The sequence below is a fragment of the Parambassis ranga genome, unplaced genomic scaffold, assembly GCF_900634625.1.
Source record: "Parambassis ranga unplaced genomic scaffold, fParRan2.1 scaffold_123_arrow_ctg1, whole genome shotgun sequence".
In the NCBI taxonomy this organism is placed as follows: domain Eukaryota; kingdom Metazoa; phylum Chordata; class Actinopteri; family Ambassidae; genus Parambassis; species Parambassis ranga.
This window is the reverse complement of record NW_021144701.1, coordinates 57198-66336: the sequence shown is the minus strand read 5'-3', so window position 1 is coordinate 66336 and position 9139 is coordinate 57198. Positions and strand designations below refer to the sequence as shown.

The 9139-nt window shown below is 44.3% G+C and overlaps 1 long non-coding RNA gene across 1 annotated transcript; it reads left to right on the top strand.

Annotated features, from left to right (window-relative positions):
• Positions 1-233: 233 nt before the first annotated feature.
• LOC114429379 (uncharacterized) lies at positions 234-963 on the top strand. Its single transcript, XR_003669685.1, has 3 exons — positions 234-296; positions 382-557; positions 913-963. It is a non-coding gene; the product is annotated as an uncharacterized LOC114429379 (long non-coding RNA).
• Positions 964-9139: the final 8176 nt, after the last annotated feature.

The following is a 9139-nucleotide window of genomic DNA, read 5'->3' as shown; positions in this document are numbered from 1 at the left end:
TTGTTTACTTTATGTTCATCTCTGTCCAGGCCACCACTAAACTCAATGAGCAGTTAGCAAAAAACAGCCATCTGAAGGAGAAGCTGCAGAGTCTTCTTAATGAGCGTCACCATTTCCAGCAGCAACACAACAAGCTGAACAAGGTTACAACTCTTATCATATCATCACCATGGGCACATTGTTGATTTCTCCTTCAACACTTTATTAGCAGATATATTTGTATCGCAGGAACTGCAGGAACTCCACAAGAAGAACGCAGAAGTTACCAACCAGATCAGCGCTGCTAACGAAGAAAGGTGAGCTCCTGAGACAGCCAGTTGTGTTAAATGGAAGGAAACCTCTGAGATGTTGCAGCTCATATCTGGAACTGGTATACATAAGGGTGGAGGCTCAGTCCAAGCTGACCGTGCTGAGGGAGACAGCGGAGAAGGAACACGCTCACTTTAACGCTGAGATGAAGGAACTGGAGCGGGTTATTGCACAGCAGAGCAGCCTGAAGAACTTCATGAGCGTCAAGGGCAGCGAGAGGAGCGACCACAAAATGGGAACCAGGCAATGTAAGAGGCAGGCGGCCCGCATGATGTTGTAGCTAATGTGTCTAAAGTTTTAGCAGTGCTAACAGTTCCAATAATTGTATCATTCATTTTTCATCAATGCAAAAAGCCACAGCGGAAAAGGACAAAAGTACAAACAACATGTGTTTCTCAGTAGAATTCATGTAGCAGGCAATAATGTTGCACATACAATACAGTTACACATTTGTGTGTCCTTGTGTCATTGTGAATACAGGCACTAAGACTAAAGAGAATAATGAATGATAAACATAACATTGTGATGCTAATGCTAACCCTGCTGATGAAGATGAGACTGGCGCCTCACTGATGTGAATCTGATGTGTTTTGTGTTTCTCAGTGTCAGAGCTGAAGGAGCAGAGGAGGGGGGACTCACAGGACGTGTCTCTGGACGTTCTGGAGGACATGTTTAGGAAACTTCAGACTGTGACAGGAGAGGACAACCTGGACCTGCTGGTGACCAGGTTCATCCAGGGTGAGTCTCATATTCTGCACACAGTTTATGTCAGGATTATAATCCTCTTGCATTTGTACATGAGTACATTCAGACCCCTGTTCAGTCTTGTGTAATCAATCAGAACAGCACAAAAATCCAGTTAAAGCTGGATTAGATAGATCCACCTCACAGAGGTGGATTGAGCTGGGTTTGCTAAAATCTGGCTAAGGTCTGAACACGAATGTGGCTAGCGACATCAGACTTCTGGGTTCATGGGGACAGTATCTGGGTCACGCCATGTGTAAAACATCCACTGAACTACCAAAGATTGAACTACCAGATTTGATCCCGCTCTAGCTAGACCAACTTTCTCCAGTCAGAAGGGGGTCTCATTAAATGGAAACACACTGTATCTCCCTGCTGTATTGTATTGTATTGTATTGTATTGTTCCCCCTGTAGGTGAGGAGGAGAACTTTGCTCTCTTCAATTTGGTGAACGAGCAAAACAAAGAGATTGATGTATTAAAGAATGAAATTAGCCAGGTGAGTTTGATTTGAAGGTCTCACACATTACAATGAACCTGTTGATGAAGATTCTCAGTCATCCGGGTCATTTTTATTCAGTTGGTTAAAGCAAAGCTACTGGACCTGTAGAAATTCTACAAGTCCAGTTGCCTTGCTGCAACCTTCTGAATTACATTGAAGACAGTGGTTTGCTGGGTCATTTATTTATGTATTTGTGCTGTGAATGAGTTTAGATCCAAACAAACATGGAGCAGGCTGAAGCCAAAGGTCGGCAGCAGGAGCAGGATTATGACTCTCGGCTAAGAGACGTCCAGGAGAGATTAAAGGAGGCCGAGTCTCAGGCAGAGGATTATGAAGACCAAGCCACCATCATCAGCAAAGTCCTGGAACAGATTAAAACAGGTTTTTTTCACAACCTTGTGACTTCCAGCTGTTAAATCGAGTCATCAGTTAGAACATTGATACTCGAATACTTGATACTCCTCCCTCTCACAGGAGTAAACAGCACCTTCTCCAGCCTAGAGTGTGACCGCTCACTGATTGACGACATGGTGGGCTCCTCCACAAGCGTCACCGACAACAACATCATGTCCTACCTGGGTTTAGTAGAACAGAAGACAGATGAGCTGCTCACCATCCAAGCGTTCCTCAGATCTAAAGTCTGCTACCGCTGCTTGTGTTTTCTCACTAATATTTGTACATGTTTTCATTTCTGAACCTGAAATACAGTTTGTTTCTATAATATTTATCATTCTTACAGGATGCAGAAAAGGACTCTGATCCAGACGAATTCACTTTGGTTCAAGATCCAGAAGGTGCTGCTGTCAACAGGTCAGACTTTAGATCACTTCATTCTGACAGCTTCATGTTTGTCAGTAAATGATGTAAAAGTTGATGGCTGTGTCTGTGTTGACTCATCAGTGAGTGTGATGCAGAGGAGTCTTCCGATGAGGAATATTGAAGGGGGTGAGTTCAAACAAAGTTCCTCTCCGAAGTTAGTGTGAGATCATGTTCATCATTTGTTTGTGTTTATCTGGAAGTAATTTGTATGTTTTTTTGGTTCCTCCCAACAGACAGCAACAAAAGCCAGTCTGCAGAACAAGGGAAGTCAGAGGACACGTCCACCTGAGGAAGGCCTGGATGGATGTTTCTTATCCATGTCAACATAAGTTTGAGTTCAAATAAACAAAGTAGCCTATGCATGTAACAGAGTTCGAGTATTAAGTACATTAGATCCCAAAAATCTGAGGTGCACTCTAAACTACACTCTAAAATTCCGATGTATCAGAAACTCACTTACATAGAAGGATCTGAAAAGTTTTGAATGCTGTGATTTTGTCACATTTCTTCAATTGTTCTCATGCTGCTCACAAGCCACCAGTACATCCGTGGAACCTCTGGAAACCTCTGGTGACGAGCCATCGAACTCCTGGATAGGAAGACACAGCAGTTCCACCACTGTCAAATACTTGCTAAACATAAGATCCTAATTGAAAACATGATTACAGTGGTATGCAAAAGTTTGGGCACCCCTATCATTTCATGATAATTTGCTCTACCTTCCTAAGAGAAGATCACAGCGACGAGGTTTGTTTCCTCCAGAGATGCAGACATCTGAGTGTTTTCCAGATTGACATCCTTAGAGTAGAGATTTATTATAATAAAATTTAATGTAAAAAATGTAATGTGCAAAAGTGTTGGCACCCTTTTTATCACATTCATTTCAAGACCTGTAGGGGTTTATAAAGCAGGTTGAAGCACAAAACTGCTTTGATTAGCTTGTTAGATCTTCAGTTACAAAGACAGCTGGAATCAATCATGAAACAGCTGTTTAACATAGGTAACTGCTGCTGTACTTGTCCTAGGTTCTTTCTTAGAGAGTAGACACATGGGGGCCTCTAAACAGCTCTCCGCTGACCTAAAACAAAGATAATTCATTATCATGAATTAGGAGAAGGGTACCAGAAATGATGTGAAAGGTCTGGACTGTCTGTCTCCACTCCCAGAAATGTAGTGCAGGAATGGAAGAGCACAGGAGTAGCCACTGTAAAGGATAATATGTGGTAGGCACAAATAAAGATAAGACTGAACTCCATGAGAAGAACTTATTGCCTACATTTTGGTGGAGCCTGAACCCCCTTAAGAGCAACAGAGGCAAGAAAAATTCCCTTTTAACAGGAAGAAACCTTGAACAGGACCTGGCTCATAAGGAAGAACCTTCCTGCTGACAGTCGGCCGGGTGGAGGAGAAGAAGAGGGAGACAGGACAGAGAGGATGAAGGAGAGAGAGAGAGAGAGAGAGGAGCAAACATGCACAGACATCATACATTACCCAGATAGCAAACCTTTTGGCTGTGGCTTGGCATACATCTGGCATTTTTTGGTTGTGTTTTGGCACAGCATAAAGGCTTTGGCCAAACTTTGGCATGGTTATGGATTACCATAAAAGACACGAGTTATGGCATATGTCTGGTTTGCCAAAACCCTGGCATTTGGCTTCATTGTGGTGTGGTTATGGCTTACCTTAATACATCAAAAGGCGCCAACGGTATTCCATCATATGGCTGAGTTATGGCATATGTCAAGTCAACCCAAAGATTGTGTAAAGAGCGGGACAGCATCGTGACGTATTCGGGTTGCATTTTGGCATCTTTCTGGCAAGCCAAAAGACTGACCGATGCTACTAGCGTATCTCTTCATGATACCGTGACGAGAGGGGCATGGAGCAGAATTTCAACGGCAGGAATTTCCGGATTCGTTCGACCCCGTTGCCAGCAACGTTGAACGTTGGAAAAGATAGACCCAGTTTGAGTAAGTTGAGTAAGTTTTGTACATTTATTTTGAAGTGTAAACTGTTTGTTGCTAATATCCGTGTTGATCGATAAAATGATTTATTATATATATACGTGTACACAATATAGTAGACAGCAGGGTGGTAGTTGGGGTGAGAGAGGAGGATGCAGAGGATAGTGGTGATGATTGACTGTGGCAACCCCTAAGGGAACAGCTGAACAGAGATGAAGAAGGATGATTCAATCCTATTCAATACTGTCTTTACATATTATTTACATAATATGTGTATTTCAATATGTATGCAATTACAGATAATAATAATTGTTATTATTTTCACAGCCAACAAGAGGGAAGAGAAGAGGAAAGTGAGGTTCCAGGCCCATCTGGGCTCAACACTGAGGCATCACCTCTCCTTGTTGTTATTTTTTATTTTCTTTACCTAATATTTGGTTGGACTTTCATTAATGTACATTAGTTATTAGTTATTATAATAAAAACTACTCTATTTGGAGACAAAATCAATTCTATTGATTTTACACTGTGCATAATGGTAGAAGTTGATGAAGTGCAAGGTAAATTCATACCCAAAAGCTCCAGTAGATGGCAATAGACTAGTGAAATGGATATAAATTGTATTTTCCAGCCAGTTTCCACTGGAAATGAGTAAGCTAGCTATAGCTATAGTAACCTATTTGGCAATGTGGTGCCAAATTGTGCCAAACTGAGTGTCCGCCTGGTGATATCCTTACTAAAACCTTTGTGAAGGCTTTGCTCTTTGTTCAAATTCTATCAAATTTGGTATATTTGTAGCCAAGGAATAGCTGAATGTGATCAATGGCATCTGTGTACATAGAATCATTGTTAGCATAATGTTTTCCTCTGTCAAATAGGAAAAAAACTCAGGCGAGGATAAAATTGTTACATTTCTCCTGTAGTTTTTTCTAATTTACTCAGGCATACTAATAGACACAATATTTTAAACACTGGAAATGCATTCTCTGAGGTCCCTAGATGTCCCTAGACACCAAGAACATGCATATGCACATTATTATTGTGGTGCATTTCCTCATTTTCTTCGGGAATGTCTTTTTAGGTGATTTTTTCTTTTAATATGGCCAGGGTTTAAAGGGTTAATCTGAAATCAACTCTGCCCACTTTCAAGCAGTTTGTGGACTGTAAAACAAGAGAAAATAAAACTCTAGATTTACTGTATGCTAATGTTAAAGAGGCATACAGCTCCATAGCTCTCCCTCCCTTGGGCAGATCAGACCATAGCCTAGTCCACCTCAAACCCCAGTATATACCAGCAGTACAGCGGCAGCCGGTGACCACCAAAACTGTACGGAGGTGGACACCGGAAGCCCTGGAGACCCTGCAGGGATGTTTTGAGGTGACTGACTGGGATGTGTTCTGTGACACTCACGGTGAGGATGTAGACACACTCACAGACTGTATCACAGAATATGTTAATTTTTGCACAGATTCACTAATCCCCACCAGGTCAATACGCTGCTTTCCAAACAATAACCATGGGTGACAAAGGACATCAAGGCATCACTCAACAGAAAGAAGACAGCCTTCTTGAGTGGAGACAGAGAGGAGATGAGGAGGGCCCAGGCAGAGGTGAAGGAGAAGATTGGAGATGGCAAGGAGGAAGCTGGAGAGCCAACTTGCCCGGAACAACTTGAGGGAGGTATGGAGTGGCATGCGAACCATCACCGGCCACAATAGGATCTCCGACCAGCTGATGGATGGAGATCTGCAGGAGGCCAACCAACTGAACCTGTTTTTCAACAGGTTTGATAGTCCACTCCCTGACCACCCTCCCCCTCCCCCTCCCTGTGATGCACCATTAACACCTGTCGATAACAACAATGTACCTCCTCCTCCTCCCCCTCCCCCTAACCATACTAACCAGTTTCACCTCCCCATCAATAACATCACCCTGCCCCCCTTACCCCACCTTCCATTAACAACCCCCCACCCTCCCCCATCAGATCTCTCTCTCTGCTCTTCTGTGTCCACAGTTACCATCACCACAGAAGATGTGAGGAGGGAGTTCAGTCGCCTACGACCGGGAAAAGCTGCAGGACCGGACGGACTCAGCCCCAGAGTACTCAGGGACTGCGCCACACAGCTGTGTGGGGTCTTCCAGCACATCTTCTCCCTGAGTCTGAGCCTGATGACCGTCCCTGCCCTGTGGAAGACAACATGCCTTGTTCCTGTGCCCAAGACCAAACATCCAAGCACACACAGCGACTACAGACCAGTTGCTTCACATGTGATGAAGTCTCTGGAGAGGCTGGTCCTGAAACACCTGCGTGCTGTTGTGGAACCATCGCTGGACCCCCTGCAGTTTGCTTACCAGCCCCGTATTGGAGTGGAGGACGCCATCATCTACCTGCTGCACAGAGCACACACCTACTTGGAGGAGGCAGGTAACACTGTTAGAATCATGTTCTTTGATTTTTCCAGTGCATTTAACACCGTGCAGCCTGCCCTTTTGAATAGGAAGCTCCTGGACATGCAGGTAGAGACCCCACTGGTCACCTGGATCACTAACTATCTTACAGGTCGACCACAATTTGTGAGGCTGAGGAACACCGTCTCGGACACGATAGTGAGCAGCACGGGGGCACCCCAGGGCACGGTACTGTCTCCATTCCTGTTCACACTCTATACATCGGACTTCAGACACTGCTCACAGTCCTGCCACCTGCAGAAGTTCTCGGATGACTCTGCCATTGTGGGCTGCACCAGCAGAGGTCGGGAGGCGGAGTATATGAGTGTGGTGGACAGCTTTGTGGAGTGGTGCGGACAGAACCACCTGCAGCTGAATGTCACAAAGACAAGAGAGCTGGTGGTGGACTTCAGGAAGCACCAGACACTCCCAAACCCGGTCAGCATCAAGGGTACCAACGTGGACATTGTGGACAGCTACAAATACCTGGGTGTCCACATTGACCACAAACTGGACTGGTCCACAAACGCAGAGGCAATATACAGGAAGGGACAGAGTCGCCTGTATCTACTGAGGAGACTCAGGTCCTTTAACGTCTGCCAGACCATGCTGCAGATGTTTTACCACTCGGTGGTCTCCAGCGTCATCTTCTACGCTGTAGTGTGCTGGGGCAGCAGGATGAAGACGGCCGACACCAACAGACTCAACAAGCTCATTAGGAAGGCTGGCTCGGTGCTGGGAGTGGAGCTGGAGTCTGTGGTGGAGGTGACGGAGAGGAGGATACTGAGGAAACTCCTCAGTATTCGTAACAACACCTCTCACCCCCTGCACGACACACTGCTGTCCTACAGGAGCACATTCAGCGGTAGACTGAGACTACCGAGGAGCAGCACAGAACGCCACAGGAGGTCCTTCCTGCCAGTGGCCATCAGACTGTATAACTCCTCCCCTTTCTGTAGGGAGAAGCGCTAGATATTCATGTCAGGCATCACTGTCATTCCCTCCACTTGTCTATATCATGTTTACTTAGCACCTTACATCTCCATATTTGTATCCAGGTATCATATATTGTGCTCATACTGTGTACTGTACTCTTATTTTGGATTATAGTGACACTTATACCTATACTCTGTACTTAACTGCATTTATTGTGACTTGATACCTCTGGCACAAGAATTTCCTTCGGGATTAATAAAGTTTTATCTTATCTTATCTTATTTTATCTTATCTGTGCGGATGTTATTATTCTCCCCTGTAGGTGTAGAACTTAATTGAATAACATACACAAGCAAAGCATTACTCATTTACAGTCATGTTTTTTTATGTACATGTGTTTACAACTCTCTGTTTTACATGGTTATATGAAGCGTCTGTTTTTATTTCATGTCTGTCTTCTCTGGTTTTCAGTGTCATATTTTTGTTTTTTCTGACATTGTAAAAAGATCAAAATAAAATGATTTCTGTGTTTATAGAGACAAAATTACTTGACTTTAAATGTATTATTCATCCAGTCGATGGAGCAGTGGTGTGTTTTATACTCTGTCAACGTCCGTCTGTTCATCTTCCAGGCTTCACTTCACGTTGGTGGAGAGATTGATGGTGATAGTTTAGCTTGGTGACAGTGTTTGAACATTTTACCTCCAAGAAAATGAGCAGTGAAAGGTGTCAAGAGATGCCTTCACTTACATGTTAAACATTGTTTTCAGTATTTTTGTGCAGTTGTAATGGACACGATTTTAGGTCTTTAACATAGTATATAATGTGAAATAAATGATGTTCCTACCTGATAAAATGCCACATTTGTCATGCCTGTGTGTTGCAGCTGATCAGCATTTCTCTCTGGCAGGTTCTCCTTGTGTGTCCCAGCAGGAGGAGAAGGGTAATGGTGGGTTGAGCTGATGATAAAGAGGAGGGGGTTAACCCTAATGAGAAAGGGTGTTAGGGTGGTACGATCATTTAAGACAGAGGTGAAGGTTGGCAATAGAAGAAGTCAAAATACGGTATAATTTCACTGGTGGTAACACCTCCTGCTGGGCTGGTGGTGGAGGATCAGAGCCTGAGTGTGGACAACAGCTGGACTGAAGTTGCTGTCATCACGTGTAATCACCACTGTCAGTTGTGTCATTGTCCCTCCTCTCACACAGGTGGCGCTAAGTTTCCTAAACTCAGCCTGGAGCAGTTCAGTCCATGCTTGTTTGAAAAGTGGAACAGTAGCTGTGTCCCAATTCAGGGTCTGCATCCTTCGGAGGACGCAGCCTACGCGGTCTCAGGAGGCCGCGTCCTCCTGAGGATCCTCCGGAGGATCCTCCACCGTTGGTAAATGGGACGGTCTGGCCTTCAAATCACTTCCTGA